Source organism: Mesoplodon bidens (assembly GCF_964165515.1).
Source record: "Mesoplodon bidens genome assembly, chromosome: 3".
Lineage (NCBI taxonomy): Eukaryota > Metazoa > Chordata > Mammalia > Artiodactyla > Ziphiidae > Mesoplodon > Mesoplodon bidens.
In genome coordinates, this window is record NC_138178.1 from 133025615 (window position 1) to 133041191 (window position 15577).

General features: G+C 41.1%; 1 protein-coding gene across 7 annotated transcripts in view; it reads left to right on the forward strand.

Moving 5' to 3' along the window:
• Positions 1 to 3854: 3854 nt before the first annotated feature.
• Positions 3855 to 15577, forward strand: part of KTN1 (kinectin 1) — a 120363-nt gene continuing 108640 nt past the window's right edge. For all 7 annotated transcript variants that reach the window (XM_081229082.1, XM_081229081.1, XM_081229083.1 and 4 more), the window contains exon 1: positions 3855 to 3990. The gene's annotated coding sequence lies outside the window, so the exon portion shown is untranslated. The remainder of the gene's footprint in view (positions 3991 to 15577) is intronic.

The following is a 15577-nucleotide window of genomic DNA, read 5'->3' on the forward strand; positions in this document are numbered from 1 at the left end:
AGGCTCCGGACGCGCAGGCTCAGCGGCCATGGCTCACGGGCCCAGCCGCTCCGCGGCATGTGGGATCTTCCCGGACTGGGGCACAAACCCGTGTCCCCCGCATCGGTAGGGGGACTCGCAACCATTGCGCCACCAGGGAAGCCCCAGGTGCTGGTTTTTGAGCTCTGTGTTCTTGAGGTAGTTAGTTATTCAGTGTAAGCCTAGTCCTATGGGGTTGTGTGGACAATCGTGTGTGCTAATTACGTTAAACACCTGCACCGTGCATATGCGGAAGAAATACTGGCTCCTCTTTCCTCGTTTAATCCACCAGTTTCCAATCACTGGCAGCCTTTGAAGATAGAAGACACGAAGGTGCCTTCAATAATGTTAAATTATGCTACAAAGTAGTTTTACCTCCCTACTTATTCCTGCCCAAATTTCCCTTGAAAGTCCCCAGTGATGTCTTGGGATTGTATGGGCAAAGTGGAAACTCCCTTCTGCTTAAATAAGACTAAGATTTCTTGCAGCTATTTAGAAGTGGAAGAAAGATGTGCTGCTTATCTATTACTGCATAACAAACCATCCAAAAATCATAAAAATTATATGGAGTCAGAAATTCAAGTAGGGCTTGGCTGAGTGGTTCTTCTGCTCTGTGTAGTACTGACTGGCATCACTTAGTCGTATTTAGCTTGTGGCATGGGTGGTCTGGGGCTCCAGAAGCCTTCATTCATATGTCTGGCACCTTGGTGGGGACAGTTGGAAGGCTGGGCCCAGCTGGTTCTCTCTTCCTCCCCATGTAGTCTCAAGGCCTCTCCACATGGTCTCTCCAGCAAGGTAGCTGGACTTCTCACATGGCAGCTTAGGGCTCTAAGATCAATGGTTCCAAGAGACAGGAAGTGAAATTGCCTGTCTCTTACAGTCTGGGCCCAGAAATTGGCACAGTATTACTTCTGGCATATCCTATTAGTCACGTCAGTCACAGAGCCTTCCCAGAATCAAAAGGAGGGGCACAGATCCCACCTGTCCATGTAAAGAGTGGCAAATGATTTATGGTCACCTTTAGTCTGTTATGAAAGCATTTGAATGCCATATGTTTGAAGAGATTACATGTCAACAGGAACAATGCAGACCTCTCATAAGCACAGTTATGTGCCAGATATTTTGTTAGAATAGCTGATTACATCTAGATCTCCAGTTGCAGATGTTTGTATAAACTTCACCACTCCATTATTTGGGTGGAAAAGGTGGACCTGGAATCTTCCTTTTTCTTTTAGTTCTGTGAAATGCTTCTATTATACTTTCATCTCTGCCATCCCTGAAATGGTGCAGTAGGATGTGTAATATGTTACTCATATATTACTCAAATCTCTACGGAACTCACCACTTCTGGGAAATCTTCCCTGGAAAAAACAGGAATAGCCTGCTTTCTCTCTATCTGCTAGAGAGATAGGTACTGTGTGTCTTTAAAACTTTTCCAAAATTAGAAAAAAGAGTTATTACACGCTAAAAGTCAGAAGGCAATCGCCAGTAAATTGCACTTGAGAAAGAGAGAGCTAGCAAGAAGGGAATACTCTTCAGGTAATAGTGTTACACTTTATCATTTTCAATAAAATTTAATTTCTTAGTTGTTAACCACTAGAGATACCTCAGATGTTGGGAGTGCTAATCTTTTTTAGCAAGTTAGTTGCTGCTTCAGTAACAGAGAGTAGTAAGCAGCAACCAAGGTTAATTATATCTTAGGTTAATTATATCTGTTAATTATAGTTAATGATATTATATTATACTATACTTCAAAACTTAGAGGGCAGGTCTTAATTCCTAACAGGGCTTATCATGCATAACAGTTCTAGTAAGTCTTTGTTTTTACGTGAATAAATATGAAGCTTATACTGAAGAATGAAGTATCCAGGCACTTCCCTTTCAAAGTCAAAGTTCAATCACTCAGAGAAGTTGAAATAGCTGACACATTTATGCTTTTTTTTTTTTTTTTTTTTGCGGTATGCGGGCCTCTCACTGTTGTGGCCTCTCTCGTTGTGGAGCACAGGTTCCGGACGCGCAGGCTCAGCAGCCATGGCTCACGGGCCTGGCCGCTCCATGGCATGTGGGATCTTCCCAGACCGGGGCACGAACCCGTGTCCCCTGCATCGGCAGGCAGACTCTCAACCACTGCACCACCAGGGAAGCCCCATTTATGCTTTTTTTGCTTCAAACTATGGAACACAAAAATAAGTGATCCCTGACCATAAGAAGTGGTATATTTAGGGTAAACATGTCCCTAAGTTCCATCCACTTCTTGTCTTATGTACAAATGTACCTAAAAATTACTGTTTCTAAAATGACACTGAGGTTTTACTGAAATCATAAAAATGATAGAATTTTTAAATTCTAACCTAAAATCTGCTTTAGTACCAACCAGAGGAAATTAGATGGTTGTTTGTAGGCTAATCAAGAGTCCTTTATAGGAATGATACATTTCCCCTCTTTGTATTAAGAGACTAATGGCTACCCTCTTCAATGAAGCTGGATCCTTTATCACAGGCTCAGGAGACAGTCAGAGGTTTAGAGATAGATTGCTTTGAGGGCACTGGAACCGCTGAGGTGCTGAGTAACCCTACTGAGAAAGAAAAAAGAGGGTGGCGCTTCTGGAGTTAAAATAAGACAGAATGCATCATTGGAGAACACAGTGGCTGAAGACTGGCAGAATTCTCAGCATCTCAGGCTACCACATACTGTTCAGTTTTCATGTGTACTTTGGAGGTGCTCTAGAAAGCTCTGACAAAAAATAATTAGAATACAGATGTACAGTACATTTTTAGCCAGCCCATATAAAGGTGACCCTGGTGGTGTAGGAACTGTTCTGACGTTCAATACTTAAAAATTGGTCTTGTTCCCTTTTGTCAGTATGTAGCGGGAGGTGTTAGTGATGAGTCCTAATTTTATGTCTCTATCCACCCTCTAAAAGGTTTTGAATTATTTTGAGCTCTCACATCATTTGAGGAGAGCCTGTAGGTGTTTTGTATATGTTCTGGACAATGCCTAGCATTCTGCGAGAGATTGATAAGCAGTAAGTAATAAACACATCTCGTTTGCCAGTGGACCAGGAAGATAGCTATCATTCTTTTAGCAAAGAGCAAACTAATAAGCAGGGATTCTGGCCAACCTTTCCTTTCCTCTGCAGCTTACAGTTATTTACCGGGGCTTAATGAATGGCCATCGGCTGGCAGACACAACAGCTTCACAATATTTGCACACAATTTATTCGGGTCCGTTTAAAATTTCTCTCTCTCTTTGGCTCCAGGGCTGCCCGAAAGAGAATTCAGAGAGAAACTCTGGAGACAGAGGAACGGATGATTTCGTTTTCTAGTGATTTCTGGGGAGGAATCTGGGAGGGCTGGGTGAAATCGAGTACCATTTGCTTAAGGTTTTTTTTAAAAAAATCCATATATACACTAATATGTATAAAATGGATAACTAATAAGAACCTGCTGTATAAAAAAATAAATAAAATAAAATTCAGAAATTCGAAAAAGGAAAATCATAAAGAAGAGAGAAAAAAAAAATCCAGCCTCAGGGGCCAGGTTGGAGGGCCAAGCAAGACGAAACCAGCTTTGGGGGAAGGACAGAGAGAGACAGAACAGGGCTCCCGCACGAAGGGAACTCCGCTGCGCCTCGAGCCCCAGAGCTTCCACCTTCCACCTAGCTGCGGGACGTTATCTCGGGAGGAAAGCCCCGAAATCCCGAGCCCGCCGGACGCTGGGACTTACCCGAGCGCGCAGGAGAGCGCGCGGGGGCCGAGGCGGCGACGCCTGTCCCTTTAAGGGGCCGGTCTCCGGGCACTGCCGGCCCAGACGCCGGGACGTGCCGGGGCCGCCCCGCCCCAAACCGCGCGTTTCCTGCCGGGCGGCGCGACGGTACCTGAGCTACTGCGGCGGCGGCCACTCGGAGCAGGCGGCCCGGGCTGTACTGCTGGCGCCGCCGCGTCTTTCCGGTATCCTTCCCCGGCCGCGCAAGGTAAGGGAGAGCGGGCCGCGCCGGGTCCGGGCTCCGGCCGCGGGTACCGCGGAGAGGGGAGGGTTGCGCCGGCCGGGGGGTCCCAGGCAGACGGGAGGGCCGCGTCGGGCGGGGGGGGGGGTTGCGGCCGTGGGGCCGGGACACTGCCTGCCGCCGCCCCCGCCGGGTAGGCCTCGAGCGTCGGGTCGCCGCCGCCGGGCTCCTGCTTGGGCCGGGCCACCGAGGCGGGCGGGCTACGAGCGGCCTCTCGGCCTCGCCGGGCCGCCGCGGGCCCGATCCCGGTTCCGCCGCGGCGTCTCGTCCGAGGACGTCTCCGGAGGGCGAGGTCGGCCGGAGAGGGCCCTGGGGTGACCGAGACACCTATTTTTAGTTGGGCGTGAGGGCCCCCGGGAAGGAAGGCGGATTACCGCCTCCTCGGCCGGTGGACAGAGGGAGCGCGTCCCCGGAGGCCTCCCTGGGCGGGAGCTGGCCCACGCTTACGCCATGCTGGAATTCCAGCCCTCGCCGCTCTCGGGGTACTTGGTGAAGCGGCGTTCGGCCCTTCCAGTGCCCCCTCCCGCCGCCCTGTGCTCGCCCCCGGGTCCTAGAGAGGGGGGCTTGGGCATGGGAAAGCAGCGTGAGGGCAGAGTTTGGAAAAATCTGTGGACCGCCCGCGATACGGGGGAAGTTATCCTTCCTCTCCCTGAGGGGTGTGTCTTCCTTACTGATTCCCCCTCCCCCCTTCAGTTTCCAACAATGAGATTTTTGGCGTTGGGGACCTCGGCAGAAAACCCAACCGGCAGTTTAGAAAGGTCGTACGGTAATCCGACAACTGGTGTGGCATGTGCAGCACCGCGCGTCGGTCGTGAGGCAGCATGTGTACCAGAGACCGGCATCCCCAGACGCGGGGAGCGGCATCCTAACCTCGGCCAGCTGCAGCCTGATTAGGTTCAAGAGCGGGCTGTTTAATCTTAGCTCTTCCTTGTGGGAGGAAGCAGGAATCTAAATTCATGGTTGCGCCTATTCCAGAAAAGGATTCCTTAGCAGGTATCTGAATAAGCACTGCTTAAAAAGCTGCTGTTGAAGTTAACTGTTCAAAGTTGTGCTTTTTTTGAGACGCTTTGTGGAAACCCTTGAGAAATTTAGACACCCGTAGCCTGCTAAAGGTAAACACCTTGGGGTGAACTAAGCACTCGGAATTGTCTTAAAGTTTGAATTCTTGGTTAATTAGGTTGCACTTCTTACCTCACCTAGCAGGTGAATGGCATCACTGTCTCCAGTCTGGCTAAAGTAGTTGCTGATGAGACTGTTATGATTGTCCCAAGAATAACACTGTAGTATTCTGGAGTTGCTCTGTGTTTTGGGTAGACATACCTTGCTATAAATACTTTCCTATTTAATGTGTTCTCTGATAAACAAGCCCCCTCCCCGCCCCCGACTCCCCACATCCTCTTGTTCAGGGATCTAACAAGAAATAACTGGGTTTATTGTTTGTAGATTCTAAGGAAAATTCATTAATTCACCCCCTTCCCCTCCCCCCAACATTGAGTTAGAAATGTCTCTTTAATTTTTCAGCCTTAGCAGTGTAATCAGCTCTATCAGGTGCACTTAGAGAGTGAAGTGTTCTATTTACCTTTGTAAGATTCATCTGAAACTTAAAATATAACAAAGCCTGATGAATTTTTTTCTTAAAAATATTAAACACTTTACAATTATAAAGGATATTGAGTATTATATAACCCTTTCTTGATGGCTCAGGGTCAACATTATGAAGAGCCATTAATTTATGAATTTGTTTCCAGTTTAGTTTTTTCTGTATTCTCCTTTAATATCATAGTCTCTTCTGCTTGATGCAAGTGTTTTCATCTGTCTCTCACTCCAAGCCTCCTTCCAGTTTGTAGGCTTTAACCTGCTTTTAGTGGGGAGAACATTTTAATAATTAGATGTTAAAGGGCAGTCAGTATGACTTTTATAAAGGGCCTGAGAAGTGAAGGCTTTTTGAGGCTTAACTTTAAAGGACTTGTGTTAAGATTGATACTGTTGGTAACTTATCCTGAGTTTTACTTGAAATGTATGGAAGGTGTATTTTTAATTGCATACTTATTATAATTTTTTATAGCAAAGAAAGTTTTAATCTAAAAGATCTCACAATACTTTGTAAAAAATTTAAGTTGTTAATAAACGTAATGGTATGGGTTTCTTAGGAATCTGACCTAATGTGTAAAAAGGAAATGAAGAGAGACTATGCTTTTCAAGAACATTCGAACGTTTGAGGATAACATCTTATAAGCTGCTTTTTCTGTGTACTGTTTATGTTTTTAGTTATTTTGAAGGGAAATCCAGAGAATACTTAGAGGCTAGAAGCAAGTAATTGTTTCTTTAGAAATGATCACTTTTATGCATAAATAAAGTTGAGTTTCATTGCTTCCTCTTTCAGTTTTTGTGAACATGACTTTGGGTGTTCTCATCTTAAAAATGTAGTTTACGTACAAAGCACAGGTTAAACATTGGTTTAGATAAGAATGTAAGCTATTTTTTTCTATAAACAGAAAATTAAACAGAAAGAGGAAAAACCTTTAGTACAATAACTAAGGAGTTTGATTTAACTTAACCTTCTGTATCTGAGCTCTAGAAAGAGAAAAATAATGACAGTTTATAACTGTTTGCATGGCAGGGTGTTGAATTGGTGTTTAAATGTTTTTTTCGGTCTTTGAGTTTGATTGCAGTGTTATTTAGGCTTTTAAAATTATTTTTTAAAATGATATACGTTTTAATTGGTTTTATCTTAAAAAGATAAAATAGGCAAAATAGTATACTTTTAGTACTAAGAATAGTTTTAGTAATGACCCCAGTAGGAAATCTAATATTCCTAGGAAATGTGTAAGAAGTGACTTCCTTTTAAAAAAGTTGTGCTTTAGTATTTCACCTATCACCTTAACTACTACAGGCTGATTAAGAACTAATAACCTCAAGTCTAGTTTCCGCAAAGTGATTTGTACACTAAGTGGAACTTAAATGAATTGTTTATACTCCCCTCCTTCCAGGACATTGCTTTTTGGAGTTCTCTTCTCACTAATTGCTCTGCTCATTCTGTATTTATGATTCGTTCTCATTCTTGAAGTGCTCAATCCTTGCTTCACTTTTCTTTTTATACTCCTCTGGTGATCTCATCCAGTGTCATGGCTTTAAATACCTATATGCTGATGGCTTCCATTTTTATATCTTCAGCCCAGACTTACCTACTGTATTCTGTACAACCTGTTCTGAATTGCTGTTTGGATGTGAAGTAGTAAACTCAAACTAAAATTCCATGTTCCTTTTTAAACCTGCCGTAGGTGCAGGCTAATCCATCTTATTAGATGGCAGCTCTATCTAATATTCAGGTGAAAAGAAAAATGGAGTCATCCCTGACTTATCTCATTCATACTTGGCATTCGTGGCTCAATCTTACCTTGAAAATATATCCAGAATCAAATCACTTCTTACCACCTCCATTGCTCATTAGGCTAGTCCAAACCAATCTTCTCTCTCTTGCCTAGATTTCTGCAGTTAACCTCCTAATGGGTCTCTCTGCTTCTATCCTAGCTCTCTACAGTCTTTTTCAACAGAGCAACCAGATCATACCACTTCTTTCCTCAAAACCCTGCAGTGACTTCCCATATGCAGAGTAAAATCCAAAGTACTTATGGTCTACAAGGTCTTACAGAATCTGGATACTCCTACTCTCCCCATCCTCCCTTACCTCTCCCAAGTTAGCTACTACTCTGCCTCTTGCTTATTTCAGCTTTCTTAGAGCCTTTACACTGGCTGTTACCCCTCCTTCAATCATTTTTTCTGTAAGGTATCTACATGACTGATTGCCTTGTCTCCATCAAATCTTTGCTCTTGAAATGTTTTTCAAAACGATCTGCCTTCTATTTAAAGCTGCACTTCCCTACTTATGATCTCTGTACCCTGTTCTGTTTTACATAGCAATTGTTACCTTTCAACAAACTATATAATTCCCTTGTTGATCGTGTTTATTATCTCTTCTCTCTGCCCCAGAGGTACGCCATAATGTAACCTCTATGAGGACAGGGCTTTTTGTCTCCTTTTGTTTATTGATGGATTCTAAGGGTTTAGGACACTGCTCGGCATATAACAGGCACTCAATAAAGATTTATTAAAGATGTGTTCATTACAAGTGAATTAAAATCTTTATCCTGCAGTGTTTTTTTTGTTTTTTTTTTTTTTACTGTGATGCATACCTCATTTTTGGACACATGTAGTTTTCAGTTTGCTCCTTTCCTAGGAGCAGTCAGAGAGCAGAAGAAAAATGGCAGGGAACCTTTGGGAACCCCTTGGTGGAGGGAGTGATGTTTGAATGTGGCGGAGACCGTCTTACCTGTCCCACGTGATTAGGACCATTAGTTAGGTAATTTAAAAAGTTGGTTAAAGCAAGAACTCGAGGTATCTGTGCACTTTGTTTTAATTTTAAGCATTTACTTTTATTTGCCTCTCTTTTTATTTGGATCAATCTCTTGTCTTTGAGTAGGGGGTCTCCTGATCTTTTTTCTATACATCATTCCTTAAAAGCATTGTCTGTAATTTCTAGTATTGCTTTTTTTTAGTGTAATGAAACATTCGAACTTCAAAATCATTCTAGATTTTTCCAGTCCTTATCAAGGCCTTCCAAAGGATTTAACTTATTTTTCGTAGAAATAACAGCTTTGTCTTTATTCTGTCATTTAAGCGATTTATAGAAATAAGCAAATGTATGGGTGAGTAGGTTGCTAGCCAGAAGCATTTAGCTTTCTGTAGACACTAGCCCATGTATTTTTAACCAAGGGGAGAAATGTCATTTAATCCAGTGAGAGGTCCTTTAAGATAGCTTCCATATTGAATAGTTTTCATGGGGGCCATAGGATCCTAGCTGCCTGCCATTACTAGAGGAGAATGTCATTTATCCACATTTCTTTATTTTTGTTTCTGAGTGACGTCTGCAATTAGTTATCAGAACTTATATGATTTTTAGTAATTACATTGTCTGTCAAGAGACCTGGTGTTATGCTACATTCTCACTGGAAAATGTGGGATGATCATTATTTATTCTTACATATGAGTCATTTAAGTTGCCAAGGGAGCAGTCTGGTCTGGAAGTCACTAGTTAGGAGACCTACAGGTCTTAGACCTTATTAATTCTGAGGTTTGTGCAAGTTTCTTATTGCTCCGTTCTTTAATTATATAATGTGTGGTGTAAGTGGAAAGAGTGTGGGTGCTAGGGAGTCTGAAGAACTTGGGTTTGAATTTGGCTTTGCTAGTTAATACCACTTACTGTATGTGTGGATTTACTTGCAGGAAACTCATTTGCCTTGCTTATATTATCTTAGTAGTTGCTACATAAGTGATAGCTAACATTAGAGTGCTTATTTGTTGTAAGGCTTTGTAAATACTTTATGTACAGTATCATATTTATCCTCTCTGCAACCTTATGAGATAGATAGTATTTGGTGGAAACGAGGGAGGCAGGTTAAATAATTTGTCCAAAGACACAGAGCAAATAAAAGGAGGAACCTGAATTTGAACTAGATATTCTGACCCTAGAGCCCATTCTCATACATTGAGCTGTTTCATAAGAATGCTTTCTGAGGGCAGAAGACCTAAATAGACATTTCTCCACAGAAGATATACAGACTGCCAACAAACACATGAAAGAATGCTCAACATCTTTAATCATTAGAGAAATGCAAATCAAAACTACAATGAGATATCATCTCACACCAGTCAGAATGACCATCATGAAAAAATCTAGAAACAATAAATGCTGGAGAGGGTGTGGAAAAAAGGGAATACTCTTGCACTGCTGGTGGGAATGTGAATTGGTACAACCACTATGGAGAACAGTATGGAGGTTCCTTAAAAAACTACAAATAGAACTACCATATGACCCAGCAGTCCCACTACTGGGCATATACCCTGAGAAAACCATAATTCAAAAAGAGTCATGTACCAAAATGTTCATAGCAGCCCTATTTACAATAGCCTGGAGATGGAAACAACCTAAGTGTCCATCATCGGATGAATGGATAAAGAAGATGTGGCACATATATTCAGTGGAATATTACTCAGCCATAAAAAGAAACGAAATTGAGCTATTTGTAATGAGGTGGATAGACCTAGAGTCTGTCATACAGAGTGAAGTAAGTCAGAAAGAGAAAGACAAGTACCGTATGCTAACACATATATATGGAATTTAAGAAGAAAAAATGTCATGAAGAACCTAGGGATAAGACAGGAATAAAGACACAGACCTACTAGAGAATGGACTTGAGGATATGGGGAGGGGGAAGGGTAAGCTGTGACAAAGCGAAAGAGAGGCATGGACATATATACACTACCAAATGTAAGGTAGATAGCTAGTGGGAAGCAGCCGCATAGCACAGGGAGATCAGCTTGGTGCTTTGTGACCGCCTGGAGGGGTGGGATAGGGAGGGTGGGAGGGAGACGCAAGAGGGAGGGGATATGGGAACATATGTATATGTATAACTGATTCATTTTGTTATAAAGCAGAAACTAACACACCATTGTTAAGCAATTATACTCCAATAAAGATGTAAAAAAAATGCTTTCTGAAAAAAAGAGTAAGGCACTGTCCATGTGCAATTGTCTGATGTTAGGTATTAGAAAGCTACGTTAAAGTTATAAAGATTTCTTTCCCCTGGAGTTAGAGGATTAACTCTTAAAGCTAGTGTCTTAAATTTGAGAACTTAAAGTTTTCCAAAGAGAGAAAATAGTAAAAGCCATTTAAAACCAAATGCTATAAAGTGTTTTATAGAGAAAGCAATAGGTAGACCATCATCTTCTTAATTTACAAGAAAATTTTTCAGTCTTATTTCCTGTGTATTTGCATTATGAGTTTTACTGCCGTGTGATCTTGTAGGCATTGCTCAGTGGTTATTTCAGAAAGGCCATCCCTGATCACCAAAATGAATGTTCTCTTTTGTCTCAGCCTTATTTTTCTTCACTGCATGATCAGTTATTACCTAACATTATAATATATGCTTGTTTATTTGTATGCTTGATATCTGTTTCACCTCTAAGGATATAAGCACTATGAGGCGGGAACTTTCTTGCTCACCACTGTGAACTATATTTCTCACACTTAGGTAGTGCTCAGTTTAATGAATGAATCAATTGCCTGATGTTTGAAAATGATTGGGACTCATTGAGCCTTCTGCTTTACTTGTCATTTTTTTTCAAATATGAATACTTTAATAGGACATATTATATAATTATTTCAGTTCCCAGTTTTCATTTTTTTAAAAAAGTACTTCATAATTTAACTATAAATTACCTACATGGCAATCATATAAGTGAGGAGCTAGATATATCATGTATTTTAAGGAACTCTCCATATCTAGCCATATTTAAATGACAGATCTGGAGTAAGAAATAATGATTAAAAAAAGCATTGTCCAAATACAGAAAGGCATGTAATACATTCCTTTAAGGCTTAAATAATGACTTAGGAAAGTCATATCATTCCTTTCAGACACCACTGATTAAACAAATCATGAGAAAGTCAAACTAATAATGTTAAAATTTGCATGTATTCAAACAAACAAACTTCAGACTAGAAGTTGAATCTTCCTGACTTGGATTACTGCTAATTTTGCCAATCGCTTTACTTGCCATTTGTGCCATCTGCCTTCTCCATTAGCATGGCTAGTTGATTTACGTGCGATGCCATGAAAAGTAAGACTTCAAGAATAGGGCTTCCCTGGTGGCGCAGTGGTTGAGAGTCCGCCTGCCGATGCAGGGGACACGGGTTCGTGCCCCGGTCCGCGAAGATCCCACATGCCGCGGAGCGGCTGGGCCCGTGAGCCATGGCCGCTGAGCCTGCACGTCTGGAGCCTGTGTTCCGCAACGGGAGAGGCCACAACAGTTGAGAGGCCCGCGTACTGCAAAAAAAAAAAAAAAGAATAAGGGTTTCAGGTTTACTCTTGGGAGTGGGATGGAAAACAAAATTTAATGCACGAATTTCAGCAAAAGTACTTCTTAGTACTAGTTAATCTTGTTGATCAGCAATGTAAGTGTTCTGAGTGAAATATATACATAAATTATTTAGTGATTGCATATGTTTACATCTAGTTACCTTTGAAGTAAATTTGAACAAGCTAGGCTGTACTTTGAAAGCTCTCCAGTGTTCTGAATGCTATGTTGTTGAACATTTAAAATGTTTCTTTAATAAATTTATTTTTATTTATTTATTTTTGGCTGCGTTGGGTCTTTGTTGCTGTGCGCGGTCTTTCTCTAGTTGCGGCGAGCGGGGGCTACTCTTCATGCGGTACTTGGGCTTCTCATTGCAGTGGCTTCTCTTGTTGCGGAGCACGGGCTCTAGGCGTGTGGGCTTCATTAGTTGTGGCATACGGGCTCAGTAGTTGTGGCTCACGGGCTCTAGAGTGCAGGCTCAGTAGTTGTGGCGCATGGGCTTAATTGCTCCGCGGCATGTGGGATCTTCCCGGACCAGGGCTTGAACCCATGTCCCCTGAGTTGGCAGGCGGATTCTTAACCACTGTGCCACCAGGGAAGTCCCTTAAATTTTTAATATCCATGCACAGGTGGAATTCATTTGTGTGCTTCTGGCCTGTACTTGATTAGTTTATTGGGAAGTCATGTTCATTTGAAATGTGTTCCATAATTATTTTACATAGTTTTCCTAACCTGGATATCTCAGGTTGGCTGAACATGATTTCTGTGAAGTGAATTTCTCAAGCTTCTCATATGATTCGGTATTTTCATTTCTGGGTATAGTTTCAGTTACTGTGGTGTATAATCCCTTTTTGTATCTTTTTTTTTTCTGTTTTGTTTTTGAACACTATAAATGGGATCCTTCTGTATGAGTTTATTTGCAACTTCCTTTTTCTCCTCAACTTTATTGTCCAAATATTCTTCCACCATCTTGTATATAGCTCTAATTCATTCACTTTCACTTCTACCTGGAATTTCATTGTATGTATATTTGCCACCTTGTTTATTATCTGTTGATGGGCATTTGGGTAGTTTCCAGTTTTCTTTTGCTATTGTAAACAGTTCTGCTATGAATACCTTGTATAGGTCTCTTGGTGCACTTGCATCCCTACTGTCTCTAGTATCGTGTTTTTAAAAACTTTGTTACTACTTACAATAAGAAATAAATTTTACGTCATGAGACTCAATACATTATCAGATGTATACATATGTAACAAAGTTTCTTGGGGAAAAGAACCCCATGTGATACTGGTTTGTTTCATTAAGCATAGGAATGCTAATCAAGACCCACTAAGTTGATTTTTGCTACCCACTAATGTTGAGATTTTCAGTTTGAGTAAATTGTGTCGGACCTTATACCTAGATAGGAGTGGAATTGCTGAACTGTAGGAGAGGTACATTTTCAGCTTTACTGTAGGTAGTGCTGAGTTGTTTTCCAATATAATTGTACCAGTTTATTCTCCTCACTAGTGTATACATGTGATGGTTCCACATTCTGGTCTATACAGTTGACCCTTGAACAACTTGGTGGGGTTCGGGATGCTGACTACTGTGCAGTTGAAATTCTGCCTATAATTTATAGTTGGCCGTCCATATCCCCTGTTCCTCTCGATCCATGGTTTGGCATCCGCAGATTAAACTAACTGCACGTTGTATAGTATTGTAGTATTTACTATTGAAAAAAATCTGTGTATAAGACCGTCACATTTCACTCCCGTGTTGTTAAAAGGTCTACTGTACTTGATGTTGGTAAATACTAAAGTTAGACAGCTTGTTGGGTTGAATTGATATCTTGTAGTTTGTGCGTTTTTGCTTACTGAGGGGAGATGTCTTTTCAAATGTTTCTTGGCCATTTTTGTTTCCTTTTCTCAGAAATGACTGTTGGGTTTGTTTTTCTTTTTGATAGGAGTTCTTTGTGTGTTCTGAATACTAATTCTCTGCGGATCATGTATCACAAATGTCTTTTCCCATTTTGTGGCTTGTTTCACTTTTGTATGGTTTCTTTGTTAATAAAAGTTAAACATTTTAATTTAGTTGAATTTCTCAGGATTTCCCTTTTATGGTTTGTACTTTGTGTCTTGTTTAAGAAATCCTTTCCTACCTCAAGGTTATAAAGGTATTCTTGCATGTTGTCGTATAAAGTTCAATGTTGCCTTTCACAGTTGTTTTCCCAGGGATTGATTTTTGTTTCTTCCCTTCTATGCTGCTGTTTTCTTTTCTCCAAAGTTCCACTACTTAGCATTTCAGTTTTTTTTTTTAAGGACTAAAATGTGTGAATTTAGTAGGTACTTTGAAGTAAATCTTTGAGTTAGTAGTATTATGTATTGTCCGCACCTTGCTTTTAGAGTCATAGGTAAATAATTATGTTAAGAATGTTAAGGTATGGATAGTTATCTAGTAAACTTTGAAGTCTTCACTCTCCCCCAACCCCCATATGACATTATAGATTTGTAAATATTTCAGGGAAGCCAGTGTTTGCATGTGGTTTTCTTAAGTTGTTATGGACATTCGTTGTGAAGTAGTCTGGTTATTTTCTTAAAGTTGCAGCTCTTTGTGCTTGGTATTTTGCAGTTTTACCGTAGTGCACTGTGACTGTGGACCATTTCTCTATATCCAGCTAATACTCAGAGTATACATATAATCTGAGGAATCAGATTTTTCTTCAGTTTTGGAAAATTCTCAGCTATTTAAATATTGCTTCTGTTATTTTTACTTTTCTTCTCTTTTGGTAGACCTATGTTGGAGTCTTTTAGTTTATTCTCTGTCTATTTTAATTGCTCTTTCAGTTTTCTTTAAAAAATTTTTCTATGCCTTATACCAGGTGAATTTGGTACAGTGTAGCAATTTACTTTTTTCCTCTGCTGCTGTCCAGCCTAGAGTTTATTCTGTCTATTGAGTCTACATGCCAGTATTTACAATTTTCATTTCTTAGATTTGCAATTGCTTTTTCATATATACCTGCCTGTTTCAGTTCTCTGTTTTTGTTTTATAACCGTTGTGCTATTTTATGAAAAGATTCCTTTATCTCTCGGACATCTTCAACATGTTCAAATTTAAAAATTTTTGTCAGGGCTTCCCTGGTGGTGCAGTGGCTAAGAATCCACCTGCCAATGCAGGGGACATGGGTTCGATCCCTGGTCTGGGAAGATCCCACATGCCGCGGAGCAGCTAACGCCGTGCGCCACAGCTGCTGAGCCTGTGCTCTAGAGCCTGCGAGCCACAACTACTGAGCCCACGCGCCACAACTACTGAAGCCCGCGTGCCTAGAGCCTGTGCTCCACAACAAGAGAAGCCAGTGCAATGAGAAGCCCGTGCACCGCAACAAGGAGTGGCCCCACTCTCTGCAACCAGAGAAAAGTCTGCGTGCAGCAACGAAGACCCAATGCAGCCAAAAATAAAATAAAATAAATAAATTAAAAAAATTTTTTTGTCAGACTTTCATAAAACTAATACCATCTGGTGTGAATTCATGTTTTTATTGGCTTTTTTTCCCCCTCATCATTAGATTTCTTCCTATGTTTTGGATTATTGGTTTATTAAGTTCATTTTAAGTGGAATTTTTTTTTTATGCTTTTCTCAGTGATCATTCCCACCCCCA